Source organism: Esox lucius, chromosome 20 (genome assembly GCF_011004845.1).
Source record: "Esox lucius isolate fEsoLuc1 chromosome 20, fEsoLuc1.pri, whole genome shotgun sequence".
Lineage (NCBI taxonomy): Eukaryota > Metazoa > Chordata > Actinopteri > Esociformes > Esocidae > Esox > Esox lucius.
This window is the reverse complement of record NC_047588.1, coordinates 20,259,410-20,284,176: the sequence shown is the minus strand read 5'-3', so window position 1 is coordinate 20,284,176 and position 24,767 is coordinate 20,259,410. Positions and strand designations below refer to the sequence as shown.

At 40.0% G+C, this 24,767-nt stretch overlaps 1 long non-coding RNA gene across 2 annotated transcripts in view; it reads right to left on the bottom strand.

Annotated features, from left to right (window-relative positions):
* Positions 1-1,999: 1,999 nt before the first annotated feature.
* The window catches only part of LOC117593524, a 46,586-nt gene continuing 23,818 nt past the window's right edge, over positions 2,000-24,767 (bottom strand). The window contains exons 1-4 of one of the 2 annotated variants that reach the window (XR_004574945.1): positions 15,193-15,229; positions 8,841-8,939; positions 2,982-3,151; positions 2,000-2,038 (exon numbers count right to left, since the gene is read on the bottom strand). This is a non-coding gene — a long non-coding RNA (uncharacterized LOC117593524). Of the gene's footprint in view, positions 2,039-2,981; positions 3,152-8,840; positions 8,940-15,192; positions 15,230-24,767 lie in introns of those variants that run through there. The other variant, XR_004574946.1, reaches the window with a different exon arrangement.

Here is a 24,767-nt window from a genome sequence, read left to right as displayed (position 1 = left end):
AGTTCTTACATAGTTTGGAGCTGTGCGTTGGGTCAATATCCTGATGTAGGAGAAAATAGGCTCCAGTCAAGCACATCCACAGGGTATAGCATGGCATTGCAAAATGGAGTGATAGCCTACCGTCTTCAAGATCCCTTTTACCCTGTACAAACCTCCCACTTTACCACCAACAAAGCACCCCCTGATCATCACATTGCCTCCACAATGCTTGACAGATGGCGTCAAGCACATCACAGTTGCTGATTTAGACTAGATACTCAACTATTCTAAGGAAGTCCAGTTTTATTGCTTCTGTTATCAGCTTTTCAACTGTGTCTACATACAACTCCATTTCCAAAAATGTTAGGATGCTTTATAAAATACAAATAAAACGGAATGCAGTGATGTGCAAATCATTTGTCCCTATATTTAATTGAAAATAGTACAAAGACAAGATATCAAATGTTGAAATTGAGAAATAGTATTGTGCTGGGAAAAATACATGCTCATTTTGAATTTGATGCCAGCAACATGTTTCAAAAAAGCTGGGACAGTGGCATGTTTACCACTGTTTTGCATCACCTCTTCTTTTAACAATACTCTGTAAGAGTTTGGCAACTAAGGAGACTGATTGCTGTAGTTTTGAAAGTCAAATTTATTCCCATTCTTGCTTGATATAGGATTTCAGCTGCTCAACAGTTCAGGGGGCTCCTTTGTCGTATTTTTCGTTTCATGAATGCGCAAAATGTTTTTAGCGGGTGACTGATTTAGCTCCAGTTTAGCTCCCGGACTCTTTTACTATGGAGCCATGCTACTATAATGCGTGCATAATGTGATTTTGCATTGTCTTGCTGAAATAAGCATGGCCTTCCCTGAAAAAGATGTTGTCTGGATGGCAACATGCATTGCTCCAAAACTTCCATCTTAAATGAGCTTGTCGCAGAGAAGGTGGCAGCGTTTCTGGATCTTGTTTATGGTTTCTTCATTGCATAGTAGAGTTTTCACAAGCATTTGTGGATGCAGCGACATACTGTGTTTGCAGACAATGGTTTTCCGAAGTGTTCCTGAGCCCACGCAGTGATGTCCACTACAGAATCGTGTCTGTTTTTAAGACTTGTTTCTTCAATATATTTTTGGAAAGGAAAGAAAAAGGTGCAATGGTCTCTACATTTTTTCCTGATCTTTATTTTTATAACATAATGTACAGTATATTTTTATTAAAGGGATATTTTTATAACAATGTACAGCATCTTTTTTTATTAAACTAATAATGGTGTGTTTTTAACATCTGCACAAATCCCCTTAAATACAAACTGTAAATCTATACTTTAACCTCATAGTAATGATTTGATTTCAATTCCAAATATTGATAGTTCTGTTCCAATAAAAGAAAAATTTGTTAACTAACACTAAATGTATAGAAGGAGCTGCATACCTTCTGCAATGGTTTCACCATGTTCACCATGCTTAATAACCTGTTAGGTTAACTAACCAAGATTATATGAAATGATTCCAACATGCTATGAGGCGGTACAGGCGTGGGAAGCTAGGGTTCCTGCTCCATTCCACATTCCGTCCCCCGCCCACCTGGATGAGATGACCTCCTAAACGTCTCCAATTACGTAGCCAATGACAGACACACACACACACACAGCCACTACCAGACAGATTAGTCTGACCAGGGGAGGTGCAGATGGCTCTGATAGCAAGGCAGGGAGCAGAGGTAGAGAGGGATACAGGATGGGAGAGATAGGGTCAGGGTGAGAGAGGAAAGTGGATGGCTAAGAGACAGTGGAGTGATGATAGAATTGAACTGCGAAAGGTGGCAGACACAGTGTGGATGAATGAAATACAGGTAATTAATAATGCAGAAGAAGAAAATGTGTAGGAGTGCCTTTACACCATCAGTGGTCCCAAATTGTCAGAATGAAAAATCGGAACTCTTTCAACAGACACACACAGGCTGCCCTGTCCGTCTCTCAGTGTTAGGCTTCTTCCCCTCCACACCTCCAGATAAATGTGTCTGCCTCTCTCTGCCTCATCCACCTTGACCTATGACCTGGCAGAAGCACACAAAGCCTTTGTTATTGTCTGTGAGTGGGGCACATGCAAACCCATAAACCAACCATGGGTTAGAGCACAGCTGGGTGCTTCAATGACTGCCTGCCATGCCTCTTTCTTCCTTCTCTTTCTGTAAATAGATCTATCATCATCATTCTGTACATATCCACATTTCTGTAAATACAGTATCTGTATTTCCCTCAGTCTTTATCATTTCCTCTCTTAACATTAATATCTAACTCTTTCTTTGTACACAGTATCTATATTTACCTCATTTTTATTTCTCTCCTATCCACTCCATCAACCTTAGACTGCCCATATAGCTGAATATATTTTTCCAGCAAAAGATGAACTGAGTCATCTGAAAATGAATGCTTCTGGAAGAATTTCGTTTCAGGCAGCTGTGGTCAAGGTGATGATAGGACTGACCCTGTGCTTGGACATGAATAGAAAGAGTGTACTCATAAGGTTTTGGGGAGATTTCTACAGTTACTTCATTGTCCAGAAAACATACATGATTACGTTTATTCTCCACTCCACCCAACACATTTACCACAAACACGCACATACACAAATGCACGTACAAACACAAAAATACCACCTTTTCTCAAATCTCACAGAAAACCATCATGGTGTTTATGCCAGCGGCTTCTGATCTGGCTCCATGAGATACAGACAGCAAATCACAAGTCAGTACAGTGCTGACCAGAAGCTAAGCTAGCCACTAGACTACTAGAGGAAACTACTGTTCTGCTCATTTGTGTTTTATGCATATTATCCACAATTCAGATGTATGACATTGCATGTTCTGCAGTCAGTCCTTAATTATTGGGGTTTTCATGGCTCTACTAAATGAGTTCATTGTAGACAGTATTCATGAAAAGTCAATAAGTGATTTTCTCACAGACATCCAAAGCTATGGCAGCGTAATAATGACCAACCTGCTATGTGGCAAAAGAAGCAAGATGGATGAAGGAGCAATGAGTATCTTTGTGTGTGCTGCTTGAACACCTGGCTTGTCCCATCCAGCCTGTCCCATCCAGCCTGTCCCATCCAGCCTGTCCCATCCAGCCAGGATTGTGTGTGAAATCTCTGGTTACAAGGCTCCTTCCTGTTTATTTAATCAAGGGGAGAGGGGGGAGAGGGGGGAGAGAGAGAGGGAGATAAAGAGGGAGGAATTGATGGAGAGAGAGGGAAAGAAAAAGACTGAGACGAAGGGATACATGGAAAAGAAATGAGTGGACAGCATACAAAACATCTCAGTTTGTTGATTTCCTTGGGTTTTGATAATACAAATCTTGTTGACTGACTGCAATGTTTTAAGGTTTATTGAGTTATTTGAGACCATCAATCATTTTTGCAAGAGATTTAACCAGGGTGATATTTCCATAGAGACAGAAGGGTGACCAATATTTGTCACTTGAGTAGAGATATTTTGGGCATCAAATGTCTGGCTTAGGTCTTGTTTACATTATGACAGAGAGAATAAAACGCTATATACTGTAGACATATCTTTGTTTGCATGATCATTTCCACAGCATTTTAATATGCGTGCGAGTTGCACAGAAACTTGAGAGAGTTCTGACAATTGTTATCAACCTTGCAAACGCTCATGAGCTCTATCCAAAATGTGGCAAAAACAACTACCTCGGAAACATACATCTGTATGTTTGAACAACAAATGTATCTATGTCTCTAGTCTTATTTGATATGTCTTGGAAAATGTAGCATAATGTAAATAAGCCCTTAGTAGCATTTGACAAGTCAGACAACTGAAGGAGCCTATGAGTCTATTTTTCTTGCCCAACATTCCTAACATATTGCTGTTCCACAACAACTCTGGTGGTTCAGCCAGTCATTATTCATTACATAAAACTCTTAATTTGAATGACATATTTACAATTTCTAATGGGTTGGACTGACTGTAAAATGGAAAGATCCCAAGTTTTGAACACTATCATTAATCTTAAAACAAACAGTAGCAATGGAGCTGACGTGTAGCGTGTGTAAAATGTGTTTACGATCTTGTTTGTGTCTCTGTGTGTCTATTGGTGCAAAATCAAAGCCTTTAGCAAGGCCTTATCCAACTAGCTAGCCACTCAAACACATCTCACACACAGAAATCAGTCCCTCACCCCACGCACATACACAAACAAACACTATTAATAACTCAATTCAAAGGTTTACATGTCCATGTGTACTATGCCTACTGTACATTTCACTGCCTCAGTGACTCAGAGATGTGACAAACAATTAATACAGGATAATAAGCTGACACCTCCAAGAACTTGTATACTAGTCAGATAGTATTTTTTGTGAGTGCTAGATGGTCAATGCAAGGTGTGTGTTGTTGGTATCTGGATCCAGCCAGCGAGAGGAATGTGTGGTACCCAGTGGTCTCCTGGGATGTCACACCGATCCCAACTTTGAGATTATTCAGCTGCTTTGCATGTCTGAAACCAACTAAACATCTGCTTTCACTTCTTGCTTTGTTTGTGAATTAAATATGAAAATATGCAGAGCAGAAAAAAGTGGGTTTTGCAAAGAAATATTATGTTGGTCTGAGGGAAAACTTGATGGGGTACGGAAACTGGACCTCTTAGATGGTGAGATAGAGAGAGTGAGAAAGAGAGACTGAGTTTCTCTCTGAGTGGAACCACCACCAGGTCCATGTCTTAGTCTACGTGACAGGAATGCATTGATGTTTACAGATCCAGCCTCAAGCAACACACTATTGCAAGAGAAGATTTGAATCTCTTTTACCAAGTCCTTTTGTAACCCCTCATTCACACATAAGCGGAAGGCCGTTGTTGAAAACGTAAGCGCTCCATTGCAAGCCATTCAAAAAAGGCTTCCAGCTCCACTCCTTGAAGCGGGACGGCAGCACTGGCCATGGCGGAACGGCAGACGGGAAAAAGTAGAGAAGTGTTCTATTTTTTCCCTTCTCAGTCACAGATAGCCAATCAGAGCACAGCGGAAAACCAATGGGAAAGCTTGTAGGAGGTACTATAATACTGAATAGTCCATAACCTAACATGTTGGATGAACGGCAGATTTTACTAGTATAAGCACAGGAGGAAATCTATAACGTCACACTCAAGGTCTATCAAGACAATATAAGAAACAATATAGTGTGGTCAAGGATCAATCAGAGTCTCTGACCTATAATTACCCTTGATCAGCTAATGCGTAATATGTATTTAGTAGTACTAGCTATTGCTCCAACAAATACGAAATACTAGCTACCTGCTACAGTATTTTTAAAACAAATGGCATGCACCCATTTTCATTAATAAACCGTTTCTGCAGGGCTGTCATGGTTCTCTTGAATTGCTAGTAGGCTATAGCTGAGAAATCTGTTCAAATCCCTTGTGTTTTATTTGAGTTTCAGTTTAATGAACAGAGATTACTACTCGGTTTTGTTGATATTGGGCCCACCTTTTTCCTTGAATGCAATAGGCTACTTTTCCCAGCTTAGAGTAACTGATTAGTCAAAACAGCAAAGGCGGGACAAGGTCAGCTGCCTCCCTTGGTCACTAGCGGAAACAGCAAGCGATTTCACCGCTTATGTGTGAATGAAGGGTAAGTCATGACTGGTGACAACTGCCTACAACATGCTGTTCAACTCACTTTCCTTTCCTCCCAGATTTCTCCCAGAGGTCTGACCTGCTGAGAAGTAGAATTCATTCCATATAATTATTTTTAGGTTAGCATTAACATCTTGAAATCTTGCCGGTGTAAAAAGGCTTTACTGAAGTAAAATGTGCAAATGTTTTGGTTCTAGTCAAGATACTAGCAGCCTCATTTGACTTTAAGTTTATTTAGTGTTTTATCCAGGTAGTAGTGATGTACTGTTTGAAAAGACAAACAATCATCATTATAGCAAAGTGCTAAAGTATACCAGTGTGGATATACAGTAGGCCTTTGTGATAAAAAAACTATTTATAAATATACATAAACTGTCACATATGAAACCAGAAACAATCAATATATTAATTGCACGACTAAAGAACTAACCTCTGAAACCTATGAAATATCAGTAACTATTTTACTTATCATTCGACAACTTTTTGTCCAAGAGTGTGGGTTTTTTGTTTTAGGTGTGTCTTTCTTTTTAAAGAATAGGCGCAGGAGGTAATGGAAGTTTGAAAGGTCTTGAAATAACTGGTGGCCAGAACGGGTGTAGACCAGAGATTTTTATTAGCCACCCTGTTTTGGCTTAGACAGTTTGATATCAGTGGATGGGTGGAGCTCGCTGTTATTTAGAGTGGTGAATGGAGGCAATGAGGCACACATGACAAGCACACTTGACTTCAGCATGGATGATTTTTTTTCAATATTAATGATATGCTGTTGAAATATGTTTTACATGTTTGTCAAAAGTCAGATACATTTCCAGAGTAACATTGAGGTCCCACACAGTTTATATTTTTGAATGACTGTATAACCCTCAAGTTTTATTGTCAGATCAGCCAGCAAATCTTTTTATTTACTGAGACCAAATAGAAGTTTTTTCAAAAGTAGAAAATGTTATGACAAAAAGAAGAAGTTGTCAAAGTCAAAAACTGAACATTTCTAATTAGGTAATTTTGGGGCTTTGTAATTTTTTATAATGTACAAAATCTGTATAGTCCTAAAACATGTGGTCCTAAAACATTACCTTGATGAACACCAAAACATTTCTCTCCATTGTTGGAGCGAACAGCCATAGGCTTTGTAAGCAATAGAATTTCCTCCTGTTATCAAACTTCAACAACACATACTGGCCAATCTTTTCTCCACTCTTGATCCCAAGAATCAGTACATTTTCCACCAAAATGATTCCACACCCTGTTCCATACAGTACAATGTAGTGCATTTATTTTGACCGTTTACTTATTTTCTTCTGATACGCAAGAAAACCATTGTCCTTGAGATCAGTACAGCTGAATATGGCTGATCTTGGCCCCAGATGTTGCTGTTTGAGAGAAGCAGTAGACAGTAATTACATGTCTGACATTCAGTCCAAACTGGCACCGTATTCCCTATGAAGTACATTCTGTATGACCAGAGCCCTAAGTAATAAATAGAATAGGGTACCATTTCAGATATGGTGTCATTTTAGTGAAGAAATACCTATCTGATTCCTGCAGTTGGTACCAGGAAGACCTGTGGTGTGACCTAGTACCAGGAAGGACAACACCACTCTCAAAGGGCATAGTTGAGGGGTGTTGCTTTTTCTTTTTTTTTAAGGAGTCAGTACCCTCCTCAACATTTTCTCCCTCCCTTTTCTCTCCTACAAAAACACAACACCCCTTCTCTTTCTCTCCATTTCTCTCTCTTTCTACATTCTCATACTGCATCTCATCCAACTCTATCCCCATGTCTTTTTCTCTCTGACACATCTCTTTCTTCTCAGAGATTCTTAGGAATGTGTTGACTACCTGCAGTAGCTCCTTGTTTTTCTTAAACATCTGACTGCAATCTCATAATCCAAGCACCAAGAGGCTCTGTGAAGCCAGGGCTGTATGCTTCTGTTGTGGTTAAGTGGAAAAAGCTGCAAAAGGGTTGTCACTGTCCTCACCCAAAACAAGACACCTACTGAATGTCAATTAAAGAATCAGCCTGATGTCCAGACATTCCAAGGATCTTCCATAGCTGACCGGATGGTAGATAGGATACAATGTTGCAAAAATATTTTAGGGAACACATAATCATCACAGTATATCACCAAGTAAATTCAACTTCAGGGATATCAATCTGTCCAGTTAGGAAGCATAAGCCATTTTGAATCAATGTCACCTGTTTTGGAGCAAATGAAAGTGACAACAGGTGCACTGGAGAAGCAAGACAACCCCAAAAAAGGGAATGGTTTATTTCTCTTTCCTTATCCTTCGTGAATGATTCTTCTATAGTTTCTGAATGTTTGGGCATGCTCCTGATGAGATGGAGGATGGTGTCCTGGGGAAACTCCTCACAGACCTGGATGAATGCATTAGTGAACTCCTGAACACTCTGTGGTGCTACTTGGCTGGGTTGGATGCACTGATGCATATTCCCAGAGGTTCTCAATTGGATTCAGGTCTGGGGAACTTGAGGGCCAGTCAATGGCCTCAATGCCTGCGTCATCCAGGGACAGTCACTGCCCTGCGCCAGCGTAAGGTCAGACGATGTTTCTGAGGAATTTTTCCCCGGTACCCAACAGCAGTCAGGGTACCACTGGCTAGCACGTGGAGGTCTTTGCAACCCTCTAAGGATATGCCTCTCCAGACCATCACTGACCCACCGCCAAACCATTCATGCAGGATGATGTTGCATGCAGCATAATGTTCACCACGGCATCTCCAGACTCTTTCACGTCTGTCACATGTGCTCAGTGTGACCCTGCTTTTATCTGTGAAGAGAACACCAGTGTCGGACCTGCCAATTCTGGTGTTCTCTGGCGAATGTCAATTGAGCTGCACAGTGCTGGGCTGTGAGCACAGGTCCCATTAGAGGACGTTTGGCCCTCATGCCACCCTCATGGAGTCAGTTTGATCAGAAACATGCACACCAGCACACTTCCTAACTGGACAGATTGATATCCCTGAAGTTTAATTGACTTGGTGTTATACTGTGATGATTACGTGTTCCCTTAATTTCTTTGAGCAGTGTGGTACGCCAAATGAAGATTAGTAGAAGATTAGATTGGGCTCTCAGACTCAACATCCTCTCTGTAGTCTGTATCTCTCACATTATTCCCGTATATCTCCCTCCATCTATCTCTTTCACTCTCTTTGCTTCTCCCTGACATACACACGGTTGTCCCCTGTGTCACTTACCCTCTTTTGTTTTCTGTCTCTCTGATCCTGAAATATCCCCACTTGCTCTCTTTGATCTCCCGAAGATTTGTGAGAGGTGATGATGAGACGATGCTCTGCCTGAGTGACAGATGAGTACCAAGAGAAAAGGAGGGGGAGGGAAAGAGAGAGGGGGGAAGTGGGTAGAGAGAGGAGTAAACAAGAGAGAGGGCAATGAAGGTGAGCTGGTTGCAGCAGAGGCAGGAGTGAAAACTAGCACTGTTGAGAGCTGTAAGGGAAGAAATTGTTGCAAGAGGATGTCATTAGACTGAGACACAATGCTAGTAGACAGTCCTAGAGAAACTGTAGAGCATGTGGTAAATAAGAACAGTATGGCTGCTTCTAGCCATCATGGCCCAGATTTTAATGGTTATGGAACTGATGTCATGGAATGTGTGCATCGTGTGTGAGTGTGTGTGTTTTAGGTCTAACTATACTCATTGAGTCCAAATGTCCCAATGAGTATAGTAAAACAAGAAAGAATTGGACTCATGGGGACCTTTTGCCGGTCCCCATGAGGCAAAAGTAAATTTCCGGCTCAGGGTTTAGGGTCAAACTTACAATTCGTTTAAGCATTAGAATTGGGGTTTCTTTAAGGTCCAGGTGTTGTTGGTTAAGTTTTGGGTTAAGGTTAGGCATTACATCTAGGTAAAGTTTAGGCATAGATGTTCCTTTATTGAGGTTAAGGTTAGGGTTAGGGTAAGAGGTAGGTTTAGGGTTAAGATTAGGGCAAGGGAGCATGCAATTTCTATTTTCTGGTCCCCATGAGGATAGCCATACAAACTTGTGTGTGTGTGTGTGTATGAAATGTACTTGATCCAGTATATCATACTTTATAATTGGTTCAAAATGTTGAAATAACTGTCACATTGAGGTTTATAAATACTAGTTGTAGTTTATCAAATTCAAGGTAAGTAAAGTTTATGTAGGTTACTCCATCTGTGTTGATGCTACAGATGTCTGCTTTTTTCACATTGAACCTTCAGGCTATAAATAATCTGTTGAAGCACTCACACATTCCATGGCATGAAGGAAGACAACTGTGTAATATAATAGGCATTTAATTACAGTGAAAAGTTCAGGTAAGACAAACTACATGAAACTATACCGCTAGTAAAATCCTAACTGTGTGCACCAGAAACAACTTTGATGGAAGCAGGGAACCTAAGCTGCAAGTTGAAAAAAAAGAAATAAGATTACATCACTGGATATCCTCCATGCTGTTGAGACCGGACTACTAGCAAAGGTAATAGTTACTGGAAGTGGATTGATTTAATTCAATGCAAACTGATAAAAGGACTGGGGAGAATCATTTGGGAATGTCTTAGGCACTCTGAACAATTTTGTAGAAAGACATTGAGGTCATTGAACACCAAGACAACCAACCCCCCCACCCCCATTTTCCTAGACCGAAAACATTATAATATTTTTTTATGTACTACAGGCCCCAGTAGACAGCAGGGTTTTTCCTGGCTCAAAATTAGGCAAAGGTGGTACCTGAACCCTCACTACGCCGTGCTCCACCAGACGCTCCTCTGTGATATACTTTATATAATATCAGGATACCCCTTTGTGATATACTTTATATAATATCTGGCTACACACTTGAAAACAGACAACTATTAAATCTGCTATATCTGCTCTGTTGTCCATGTCCACTTGAGTAGCTAACGCACATTACAGTGTCCTCTAATAGCCATCAAAATATACAAGCAATATATTTATTCTTTACATATTAACATGTTTCATATTAGATATACAGTATCTCACAAAAGTGAGTACACCCCTCACATTTTTGTAATCTTTTCATGTGACAACACTGAAGAAATGACACTTTGCTACAATGTAAAGTAGTGAGTGTACAGCTTGTAAATTTGCTGTCCCGTCAAAATAACACAAGACACAGACATTAATGTCTAAACCGCTGGCAACAAAAGTGAGTACAAATTGGGCCCAATTAGCCATTTTCCCTCCCGGGTGTCATGTGACTCGTTAGTGTTACAAGGTCTCAGGTGTGAATGGGGAGCAGGTGTGTTAAATTTGGTGTCTTCGTTCTCACACTCCCTCATACTGGTCACTGGTAGTTCAACATGGCACCTAATGGCAAAGAACTCTCTGAGGATCTGAAAAAAAGAATTGTTGCTCTACATAAAGATGGCCTAGGCTATAAGAAGATTGATAAGACCCTGAAACTGAGCTGCAGCATGGTGGCCAAGACCAGGTTCCACTCAGAACAGGCCTCACCTTGGTCGACCAAAGAAGTTGAGTGCACATGCTCGGTGTCATATCCAGAGGTTGTCTTTGGGAAATAGACATATGAGTGCTGCCAGAATTTCTTCAGAGGTTGAAGGGGTGGGGAGTCAGCCTGTCAGTGCTCAGACCGTACGCCGCACACTGCATCAAATTGGTCTGCATGGCTGTCATCCCAGAAGGAAGCCTCTTCTAAAGATGATGCACAAGAGAGCCTGCAAACAGTTTGCTGAAGACAAGCAAACTAAGGACATGGATTACTGGAACCATGTCCTGTGGTCTGATGAGACCAAGATAAACTTATTTGGTTCAGATAGTGTCAAGCATGTGTGGCGGCAACCAGGTGAGGAGTACAAAGACAAGTGTGTCTTGCCTACAGTCAAGCATGGTGGTGGGAGTGTCATGGTCTAGGGCTGCATGAGTGCTGCCGGCACTGGGGAGCTACAGTTCATTGAGGGAACCATGAATGCCAACAGGTACTGTGACATACTGAAGCAGAGTCTGATCCCCTCCCTTCGGAGAGTGGGCTGCAGGGCAGTATTCCAACATGATAACAACCCCAAACACACCTCCAAGACGATCACTGCCTTGCTAAATAGGCTGAGGGGAAAGGTGATGGACTGGCCAAGCATGTCTCCAGACCTAAACCCTATTGAGCATTTGTGGCGCATCCTCTAACGGAAGGTGGAAGAGTGCAAAGTCTCTAACATCCACCAGCTCTGTGATGCTGTCATGGAGGAGTGTGAGAGGACTCCAGTGGCAACCTGTGAAGCTCTGGTGAACTCCATGTCCAAGAGGGTTAAGGCAGTGCTGGAAAATGCTGGTGGCCCCACAAAATATTGACACTTTGGGCCCAATTTGGACATTTTCACATTGTAGCGAAGTGTCATTTATTCAGTGTTGTCACATGAAAAGATATACTCAAATATTTACATAGGTTTTTACCCTTTTTTTCATACTCTATCTGTCCAGGACTAGTAGACATTGGATTTAACATATATTTTCTACTTGGCTGTTTTACTAAGCCCCCACATTGGCTCCACAATGCTTCTAACATTCAGAGCATATCATTCTTTCTTCATTATGTCTGAGACACGTGAAAAAGTTTATCCATTCAGCGTCAAAACCATGTTTATTAGAAGATCTAGGAATCATATCAACAAAATATACAAACCCCATTCCAAAAAAGTTGGGACACTGTACAAATTGTGTGTAAAAAAGGAATGGAATAATTTACAAATCAAAAGTGAGACATTTTGTAATTTCATGCCAAATATTGGCTCATTTTGGATTTCATGAGAGCTACACATTCCAAAAAAGTTGGGACAGGTACCAATAAGAGGCCGTAAAAGCTAAATGTACAGATAAGGAACAGCTGGAGGACCGATTTGCAACTTATTATGTCAATTGGCAACATGATTGGGTATCAAAAGAGCCTCTCAGAGTGGCAGTGTCTCTCAGAAGTCAAGATGGGCAGAGGATCACAGATTCCCCCAATACTGCAGCGAAAAATAGTGGAACAATATCAGAAAGGAGTTTCTCAGAGAAAGATTGCAAAGAGTTTGAAGTTATCATCATCTACAGTACATAATATCATCCAAAGATTCAGAGAATCTGGAACAATCTCTGTGCGTAAGGGTCAAGGCAAACCATACTGGATGCCCGTGATCTTCGGGCCCTCAGATGGCACTGCATTACATACAGGAATGATACTGTAATGGGAATCACAACATGGGCTCAGGAATACTTCCAGAAAACATTGTCAGTGAACACAATCCACCGTGAAATTCGCCATAACTCTATAGATCAAAAAAGAAGCCGTATCCAAACAGTACCCAGAAGCGCAAGCGTTTTCTCTGGGCCAAGGATCATTTAAAATGGACTGTGGCAAAGTGGAAAAGTGTTCTGTGGTCAGACTAATAAAAAAATGAAGTTCATTTTGGAAAACTGGGACACCATGTCATCCGAACTAAAGAGGACAAGGACAACCCAAGTTGTTATCAGTGCTCAGTTCAGAAGCCTGCATCTCTGATGGTATGGGGTTGCATGAGTGCGTGTGGCATGGGCAGCCTACACATCTGGAAAGGCACCATCAATGCTGACAGTTATATCCAAGTTCTAGAACAACATATGCTCCCATCCAGACGTCCTCTCTTTCAGGGAAGACCTTGCATTTTCCAACATGACAATGCCAGACCACATACTGCATCAATTACAATGTCATGGCTGCATAGAAGAAGGATCCGGGTACTGAAATGGCTAGCCTGCAGTCCAGATCTTTCACCCATAGAAAACATTTGGCGCATCATAAAGAGGAAGGTGCAACAAAGAAGACCTAAGACAGTTGAGCAACTAGAAGCCTGTATTAGACCAGATTGGGACAACATTCCTATTCATAAACTTGAGCAACTTGTCTCCTCAGTCCCCAGATGTTTGCAGTCTGTTATAAAAAGAAGAGGGGATGCCACACAGTGGTAAACATGGCCTTGTCCCAACTTTTTTGAGATGTGTTGATGCCATGAAATTTTAAATCAACTTATTTTCCCTTAAAGTGATACATTTTCTCATTGCATTCTGTTTGTATTCACAATTGTACAGTGTCCCAAATTTTTTGGAATCGGGTTTGTATGTCAATCATCAAACTTCATAATTCAGTATTATTGTTCAATATCATTGTTGTCTATTTTCGTTTGTTATGCTATATTTTTGTTAATTTGACTTGCATTAAATACACATCAGAGCTGTAATTATATTACAGCCTTGTCACATAGTTGTTGTTTTTTCATTTATCCCCCTATCTCAACTTCCTTCAGCTGTGGGCTACTTGGCTATGCTGCTTGCACTGATCCAGCGTTAGTGACTTAAATATGTTAATTGTATATTTTTACACTGTATATTGCAAATATAATGTCTTTGTGAAAATCACATTATTGAAAAATAATATGTGATTCTACTAGAAGTCATCTGAAATGTGTTTTCTTTTATGCGGATTGGATGTGGTTTAGTTATTATTAATTTTTATTGAAATATTTTGACATGTTTGGGTGTAAAATATTTCAATTTTAAAACGTTAATGTCACACGTTTTTTTACACATATAAAAACACTTCTGTAACGTTTGTTTGAGACTAATAGAGTGAGACGATAACCTTATGTTAGCTAGCTAAGTTATGTGAGCAGACACTCCTTGATCCCTTGTCCTGCTGGAAAATAGTGTTACAACCTAGCTGATAGTTTTGGAGTTCTCTGCAAAAGATTTTGAAAAAATCACATGCATTGTTGGTTGTTTGACCAAATCTAATGCATTAACGACCATTTCTTGGAAGAAACAATGACATTGCCTTTTAGCAACTGTTGCTCAGAAAAAACGATTACATTGCCTTTTAGCTAGATTTGGCCTTGTCAAAACGTGCATTTCAATGTTCCCCTGTCAATGGTCTACTGTCATGTAGCTGGCGCAAGCTAGCACACTTATGCTTTCAAATTTGCTAGCTAGCCGTCAACACATCTCTGAAATATAGCAATGCATCTAATGCAATATAGATAGCCTAGATGACATATTTATTTGCTGTTTAGCAGTTTTCAAGCAAACTTGAATATTATTGTGCCTAAAAGTAGATTATACAAAATGTACTTAAAAATGTACATAACATTTTGAAAACGTTGTCTAGTTTGTTTCCATATGATGGAAAAGTTACCCTCATTGTCTATATTCACAGAGTGTGCTGTGCTTACCCATACCATTGTAGATCAGCATGTGGGTGTCCTAGAGCAAAACCAAAACCACCTCCTTGTTCCAGAGACATAGAACATATCTTTATTAATTTTTAACTCCAGCTGGTAATTTTTTGATGAGCATAATTATCCACTGACTCATTAGCTTGTTGTGGAGATTCTTAGTTGTGTTTTACAGTAAAACTAAACTCATCTATGGGTTCCAGTGACTCTTCTGATTCACATGGAGTTACTCAAGAATGTGTAGCTAACCAGTTGGTCATGGCAATGGTCTTTGTGACAAGACAACCAGCACTAACAGCTCTGCACAGATTTGGCTATATCTAAAAATGGTGATTACAGGCACGTACCTTTGGCTCTCCCCTTTCGATTGATGTATACCACATGGTTTGATAACTAGAGACGTTTCACGGACACCTGACTCTTTATGGCACTCCAGTGCCGACTCTAGCCTTTTGGGGCCCCCTCTCCCCAATCAGTCGGGGACTCCCTAGAAGTCAGAGGCCCCCTAGCAGTTGGGGGCCTGAAGCGACCGCTTGTGTTGCTTATGCCTGGAGCTGTCCTTGACCAGGTCATTTGCCATTGCTGAGCTCACCAGGGGTTTATTTCTTTTTTATGTACCTAGGGCTGTCACAATAAGGACTTTTTAGTTGTTGATTGTCGCACAAATAATTGCTATTAATTGAATTGTTTATATTGTAAATTGTATGCCCCTATTATAGTGTAAGCCAAATAATACTGTAGGCCTACAAATACACTTGATGGATCCAGAGATGGTTCTTCAGATACGTGTTTGTGCTTTTGAGCACTAACTTTGTGGTGCGAATCCATCTATTCGCCTCCTCAAAATGTTTGGGCTCACTGTCACGCCCAGATTTGTCTCGTTATATTCTCCACACCCCACCAGGTGTCTTCTATGTTCCTGTTACCCCTTGTCTATTTATGCCTGTGTTTATGACCATTGCCTGTCCCCAACCTCGAACCAGCCAATTTCTCAGTACCTAATTTCTGCTGATCTATCGTCTGAACTCTGCCTAGCTGCCAACAACGAGAATGCCTGACCCTTAATAAAAAATTTTGCACGTCATCTCGTCTCTGCCTCTGTGTCTGCACTTGGGTCAACAACCCCGGTACTGTCACTCATCTCTTTCTTTTAGCTTAAAACCAAAATGTACCCAGGGTGGTGCAGTTGTGTTCGGCATTGGATCTACCACCACATCAGTGTTGTTAACAATTGATCTTCACAGAACACAACCACAAAGTAATGACAATTACATTTTCCTGTGCATTGTGACGTTTCACCTCTTGCTCTGCTGCAAATATTATAGCTTAGTCAGTTGAAATAGCCTTAATCACGTAGCAAGTGTTTCAACGCATAGTTAATTAAGTCCGTTAAAAATGTACATGGATTATTCCTTAAATTTTCAAACGTTAATATGCAATGAGACAACAGATAGTAATTATCCATGCATTTTCATGCGCATTATGAAATATGGATGATAATGACAAATATCGACTTACAATATCGGTAAAAATATTTTACATTTGCTTGAGTGTTTTTTTCTTTTCTTTTATCGATCAGAGTTGATGCAACAAATATGCGACTGAAACGCGTTTGTCTATTAAATAAATTGTTGTGAAATTACATAACAGTGCATTGGTGCTAAACAATTCTAAACTAGGGTTAAACATACTGAAATTAAGAAGCAAATATGTTTCAGTTAATAATCTGAGCTATAACTTCCTGCAGAGTTGTCAAACGCACTTCTGCAACCCTGCGCAGGGCATCGTAACACATGGAAACGAAAGTAATTTGCGTGGTATTTGTTGAGACGTTTCTAGCATTGGCCTGGCATAACTATCGGGTGTGCCGGAGGTGTGGTCGGTATGCTTGGCCTCTATCGTAAAATTATTTTGTATTTTTATCGTTTCTTTCTATGCCGTTGTCACAGTCAGACGGCAGCTGGTAGGTTGACCTGCAGCAGGATCAGATGCACATATATCTTCATATGTTTTGCTCCCGGTGGTGGGGGGGCTGTAAGTACATCTTGCAACCCTGCCTGGCGTCACCACGCTTATTCACCCCGACTCAGCATGATTTTGGAATCAAAATATCGTGCAAAAAGATCGTTAAAAATAATTGTGATCTGGCTCAAATAATTGCAATCAGGCAATTATGTAATAATTGCGACAGTTATATATGTACCAAACAATTGCGTTTGTAATGTTTTGGCTATGTCTCATATTGATTTCTTCTGATATTCTGATACAACCAGAAAACACACCTCACTAATTAGAAACAGATGAGAAGCTAATTGACCAAATACCTTTGGCACACTAAATTGGAGGGACTATGTATAAAACATGCTGTCATTTTTAAATGGTTTAACCAACATTATGAAAATATCCTCAAATGATAGCTGACAGTCTGCACTTTAACCCCGTAATCCTTTTATAATTTTTAATCCTAAGTGTGTGACTACAGAGACCCATAGTTTTTTTTTAAGAAGCAGCATCCTAACTTTTGATTAAATTAATTGATTAACTGCTGTTTTCAACAATTACAAAACAGGTTACACTGAATTGTTGACAGTATAACATCTTCCTCAACTCCTTCACAATTAAAATGTAAAGTCAGAACATTTCTTTGACTAGCACAAGCATACTTTGAGAGAGTTAAAGCAAGCCCCATAACTTTAATTGTAAAGTCTCTGTCTAGTCCAATAATCAATTTTCATGAGGTGTGTTTGTATAAGGTACCTTCCAAATTATCCCCTATTCCCCATATAATGAATCAAAAACCTGGTCAAAAGTAGTTCACTATATAAGGAAAATGCTACCATTTGGAAAGCAGACTCATTTAGAAAAGGTCAAGGCTATGCTTTGGGTGGGTCCTCCATGAAGTGTAGTAAAGCCTGTGGAATGCTTTGCTCTTATTCCTGTTCACTTTTTGTGTAAATCACATGCATCTCTTTCAAGATAGCCATGAAATGGCATATTGCCTACTAATTTCTCCCACCATTTTTCTTCAATCAAAAGAAAAAACGGTTTATTTGACAATGGAAATAAGAAAAAGACACAGAGAAATTAGATCAACTTAACTAACACCTGTTTGTGCACATGCATAACATCTGAAATATTTTGGTATAGTGTAAATTCAGTGTGTTTTACAATTACGCTGGCCAGGGAACATACTGTGCAGGGAGAGAAGATAGAGAAAGGAACACCTGCTCTCAATTTTGTGCACAGATAACTGTAGTTCTCAGGCTTAGCTGGCACAGAAACTCTGCATCATCTTTCAGATAAATACAGTATAATCCAATATAAAACTGCAGTCCCTGTAGTCGGCCTTGTGTTGACATTCTGTTCTGTTGCCAGATATTTGTGGTAAGACAAAGAGCACTTTGAAATGGAAATGTGATTAATCACTTTTCATTCTCTATTGCCATTGATTTGCAAATTGTAATTTAATATGAATATTTTTGTGTTTCATTGAAATTATGTATTCTTTGGTAAAATGTGTTCCTTTTCAGCGTACCATTGAGAATCGGGCACTGCTCTAAATAGGATGACCCATTGTTTTAAAGCACCAAGCACACCTCCACAGTATAGGTTTCAAACTTAACTGGTGCTATCTGACAAAGGCCTTCAGTGCCACATATTGTAGTCATTGCAGATTGTCCAGGGAGTCTGGAGGCATTGTCATCAAGGATTTCATGGTGTCATAATGCTCTACCATACCCCGTTAGGCAGAAAAGCTAACTGAGATTGTCAGAAGAAATGTAACACCTAAAAAACAATTACAATCACACCTTTATAACTTTACCTTTACACACAATGTTTATTTTATACTTAAATCTGAGGAATAAATAACAATAGAATTTTTTTGTTTTCTGTTCCTAGAAAATGTTCATACTATCAATAGCAATTCTGTCTAATGCATTGTCTGTTGACAAAATGTCTCATCTGTCGATGTGGTTTAGGGACAGCCTTTTTATTATCTGTCTGTGATTGAAAGTATGTACTGTAGGTTTAAAGTTGTCTGCTTCTCACCTGCTGCAAGGACTTAAATGTGAGGATGCTGTAACCTTCTCTGTCCCCTCCCCCTTCTCTCATGGTCATGCCTCATTGGAAGACAAACATCCTGCCCCCCCAAACCCCCCTGAACGAAACCAACCTTATCCCCCTACAACACAAACAGACACACCACGCCACCTCCTCCCTTTCCTAGGTCAGTCTGTAACCCTATCCTACCTGCAGCAGATCCCTTACATGCATTCATCAACGTCAGCCATTAAGGCATGTTCTTTGGGAAGAAAAACAAAACAGAACATTAGATTAAAGTGAGGTAGAGAGTGAGTGAAAGAGAGAGGTTGGTCTGGAGGAGTGACATAGGTGAACTCTGAGAAGGCATGCTAGGAATTGCTTGGGATTTCAAATCAATCAAATGTGTTAAATATTACCCGCAAAACACCAGTCTTAATGTTAACAGTGAAGAGGCAATTTCGGGATGCTGGCCTTTTAGGCAGAATTGCAAAGAAAAAGCCATAACTCACTGGCCAATTAAAAGAAAAGATTAAGATGGGCAAAAGAAAACAGACACTAGACAGAGGAAGATTGGAAAAAAGTGTTATGGGCAGACAAATCTAAATTATCGGTGTTCGGATCACAAAGAACATTTGTGAGATGCAGACCAAATGAAAAGATGCTGGAGGAGTGCTTGATGCCATTTTTCAAGCATGGTGGAGACAATGTGATGGTCTGAGGGTGTTTTAGTGGTGGTAAAGTGGGAGATGTGTACAGGGTAAAAGGAATCTTGAAGAAGGAAGGCTATCACTCCATTTTGCAATGCCATGCCATACCCTGTGGACAGCGCTTGATTGGAGCCAATTCCCTCCTACAAATGGGCAATGACCCAAAGCACAGCTCCAAACTATGCAATAACTATTTAGGGAAGAATCAGTCAGCTGGTATTCTGTCTATAATGGAGTGCCCAGCACAGTCACCGGATCCAAACCCTATTGAGCTGTTGTGGGAGCAGTTTGACCACATGGTACACAAGAAGTGCCCATTAGGCCAATCCAACTTGTGGGAGGTGCTTCAGGAAGCATGGGGTGAAATCTTTTCAGATGACCTCAACAAATTGACAACTACATCTCAGATCCCAAAAAATGCATCAGTATATAATTAAGACTGACCCTACTCCCCTGGCAAAATAACTATTGCAGTGCAGAAATTAGGGTCTGAGACAGGAGTCCTCCAGTGACACAGTGGACCATTCTGTAGATGGCCCTGTCCAGGGCCAACCAGGTAGGAAAAAGCTCCACACTGAAAATAAAACCTGGAACAGGGCTGAGTATAGTCCAGATACTTCTTTCCCACTGCACAAATGTTAGGGATGGTTTGGGGTAACAAGTAAGCCAGTGACTCCGCCTACATAATTGCATTAGGGAAAGGATATCCTAGTGGAGAGGAGCCTGCCAGGCATAGACCTTCACAACTCTTGGCCAGACTACACTTAATCGTATACACTACTGAAGAGATGTTGAGTCTTTCTATCATGTTAATCTGCAGATAATTCCAAAAAATGAGCTCTATAGGAGAAAGCCCTGCCTTCAGGTGTTTGTTTTGAAATTCTAGTAACAGTAAGAACGCCTGCATCTGGTGACGGTAGCATTTTTTGACTGATCACGTTTTCGCTGTGTTACAGAGAAAAGCTTCTTCTGAAATATGTTATATGCATTTGTCAAAAGACAGATAGTGTCCAGATTAACGCTGAGGTTCTTCACAAAATCTGGAGGCTTGCTTTAGGGCTCTGGTATTTTCTTCTTGCATAGTTTAGTTTTTAGTAGTGCAACCACATCTAATGTTGTACGCAGGGTTAAGTTTAGATCCTCGGGTAGATTGTTAACAGATGTATTTACTCAGATATCATTGGGTTGGTGGAGGGAATCGGAAGAGCATCCAAAAATCTGGTTGTCTAGAAATGTGTAGTGCCACTTTAAAAAGTACTTGGTTGGGATCCATGTGAATTTGTTGTTGTGACGGTAAATGTAAGATGTTGGTCTGATATTCCAGGATTGTGAGGAAAAACAGATCCACAATATCTACTCCCCAGGGCAAAACTAGATCCAAGGTATGATTGTGGCAATGTGTTGGTCCCAAAACATGTTTTACAAAACACACTGAGAGGTTTTGCTCAAAAGGCCTTTTGGGGAGGGTTATTGGAATTTGTCATGTGAATGTTAAAAGTCGCTAAAGGTTATAATTGTATCTTCCAATAGGTATCCTGGAAACACCTTAAGGGCAGAAAATTCTACAGGTTTAAGCCAGGTTTCACACAGGCCAATCACATCCAATTAAGATGACTAATTAATTAATTATTGCTATGTTTGCTTTTAAAGCAAGGTATCTAACATTAAGTAGTCCCTCATTTGTTTGGAAAAAATAAATAGTTTTATCAGAACGAAAGATTCCAGGACCTATTTTTATTGCTCCAATTTCCGTAATTATAGATAATTCCAGAAACATTATTCATGAGCAGTGGGCAGAAAATCACATGCATGCCTATTGGCTGAGTCACCTCATAATGGCTCCTCTTGGATCATAGACATGTGGCAGTCAGTCTGAGGAAATTGTGATCTTTGTCCAAAAAGATATAATTCAGGATATGTCTTTGGGTTACGGATAAATAAAGAGCACATGGAAGTTTTACTCAAACATGTTGTGTAGGGAAATCTTCCCTGAAGGCAAACGTTAATGTGATTGGTTGACTTAATCAAGAGGGATGGAGTTTGCACTTCATACAGCTGAATGCTCCAAGAGAACATTTGACCAGGGTTGGATCTTACCTTAACTTAACCCTAACTAGTAAAATTCCCAAAAAATAGAGAAAATCTTTAGTCAGGGGGGATGGGTAGAGCCGGATAATCCCTTTCAAAACCTTTTTCCTTCCTTTAAATTAAATGAAAATGTTCTTACCAATATGATAATTGCAGTGGAAAGAAATCCTAGACTGCCTTCCTTCATTCCATGTGGGTTGTAACAGAGTAGGTTTGATGATTCAGCTTATAGCCTTTCCTTTTCTAAGGATATTTTTCATTATAATCAGCAGAGCTCAAAGTTAAAAGATACAGCCAAGGCCTAGATTAGTGTTGGGAGAGTTGACCTTCAGGATCATTCAGCAAATGTAGTGTTGCAAGAATATATTTTCTGGATTTTGTGAATGAATAGAGGACATTCAGTGACAGTCAAAGCCCAAGGCTGAGTCCCAAATTGTCCTTATTCCTATGAGTTCTAGTCAAAGTAGTGCATTTAATGAACAGTGAGACATTTGGGACATAGTTGAAATATAAGCAACTAGGCTCCACTTTTCCTTTGCTCATTCCAGAGCTTCCCATGTTTGAAGTTAATCTTTATATTGATGGTCAGTGTGCATTGCTAAGCAAAGGGCCTTCTGGAATGACTCTGTTACTTTCATCTGTTTCACTATGAATGGATCGGATGTGGAGAAGAGGACATGAATGTCTTTAAGAAAGCATCAGAACAACAATACAAGGCAGAGTGACTGACCTTAGATAAACCATCAATAGATTGAGCAAGAATATTATAAAAGACAGATCTTTAAAACTATACATAAAAAATACTTTTAACAGCTACTGCATTTTAGCATTGTAATACCCCTATATTATACATTACCATTCAAAAGAAATGTCCTTGTTTCAAATCTATCCACTGTATTTACAGTGTAGACATTGTTAATTAGAAAACCCTTTTTTATTATTTTAGCAACACTAAAACCTTTGTGCTGATTATAGAAGCAATAAAACAGGCCTTGTGTAGAGTTGTTCAGTATCTTCAGAATCAGCGTTTCTGGGTTGTATTACAGGCTCAAAATGGCCAGAAACAAAGAACTTTCTTCTGAAACTAATCAATCTATTCTTCTTCTGAGAAATTAAAGCTATTCCATGCAAGAAATTGCCAAGAAACTGAAGATCTCGTACAATGATGTGTAGTACTCCCCTCAAAAGAACAGCACAAACTGGCTTTAACCAGAACAGAAAGAGGAGTGGGAGGCCCTGGTGCACAACTGAGCAAGAGGATGGATACATTTGAGTCTGTCTTTATCCTATAAACAGCTAAGGATATTAACAACTGGTCTGATTCATGTATCATGCTGTTTGCTGCTTATGGCATATTGTGCACAGTGAGGGATATTTTTTTTTTGATCCCCTTCTGATTTTGTATGTTTGCCCACTGACAAAGAAATGATCGGTATATCATTTTAATGGTAGGTTAATTTGTGTGAGACAGAAATAATAAAAATCCTGAAAAATGCATGTCAAAATGTTTATAAATTGATTTGCATTTTAATGAGTGAAATAAGTATTCGACCCCTCTGCAAAACACTGAGTCTTTGAAGTTGTCCTGTCCCCTTAGCAGAAAAACACCCCCAAAGCATGTTTGACGGTGGGGATGGTGTTCCTGGGGTCATAGACAACATTCCTCCTCCTCCAAACATGGCAATTTGAGTTGATTCCAAAGAGCTCAATTTTGGTCTCATCTGACAACACTTTCACCCAGTTTTCCTCTGAATCATTTAGATGTTCATTGCCAAACTTCAGATGGGCCTGTACATGTGCTTTCTTGAGTAGGGGGACTTGCGGGCGCTACAGGATTTCAGTCCTTCATGACGTAGAGTGTTACCAATTGTTTTCTTGGTGACTATGGTCCCAGCTGCCTTGAGATCATTGACAAGATCCTCCCATGTAGTTCTGGGCTGATTCCTCACCGTTCTCATGATCATTGCAACTCCACAAGGTGAGATCTTGATGGAGCCCCAGACAGAGGGAGTTTGACAGTTCTTTTGTTTTTCTTCCAATTGCGAATAATCGCACCAACTGTCACCTTCTCACCAATCTGCTTGGCGATGGCCTTTTAGCCCATTCCCGCCTTGTGTAGGTCTACAATCTTGTCCCTGACATCCTTTGACAGCTCTTTGGTCTTGGCCATGGTGGAGAGTTTGGAATCGGATTGCTTCTGTGGACAGGTGTCTTTTATACAAATATTTGATATACACCTGTTTATATACACTGCTTTTGGAAAGTATTCAGACCCTTTCACATTCTCCAGATTTTGTGGTGTTATTATTATAATTAATTAAATATGTTATTATTTTAAAATGTGTGGCAATTTCTGGACAATAATATAGTATCTAATGTATATAAATATTCAGACCCTTTGCCATGACACTCCAAACTTGATCTCAGATGCATCCTGTGTCCTTTAGTCATCCTTAAGATGTCTCTAAGCCTTAATTGGAGTCAGAGGCAAATTTATTAGATTTTACATGATTTAGAAAGGCATACGTGTTTATATAAGGTCCCACACTTCACACTGCATGTCAGAGCAAAAACCAAGTTGTGAAGTACAAGGAACTCTCTGTAAACCTCTGAGATAGAATTGTGTCGAGGCATAGATCTGGGGGGAGAAATCTATTTTAAAAAATTGCTAAAGCATGGAAAGTTCTCAAAAGCAGAGTGAGCTCCATTACTTAAAATAATGTGGTATGGAACCACCAGTATTAGGTCATGGAGATTACCAAAACCCAATGGCCATGCTTTCTCCACAGAGATGGGAATACCTGCCAGAAGGACAGCCATCTCTTCAGTAGTCCATCAATCGAATGGAAGCGACTCCTGAGTAAAAGGTATAAAATATGATATGCATACAAAGAAACATATGAAGGACTGAGAGCATAAAGAAAACGATTCTCTAGTGAGACCTTAATCAAATTAATAGGCCTAAAGCCAAGTGCTACATCTTGCAAAAGGGTGGGAGCATCATGCTCTGGGTTGCTTCTAAGCGGAAGGAACTGGAGGACTGGTCAGCAATATACAGAGAGGACTTTATAGAAAATCTGAAA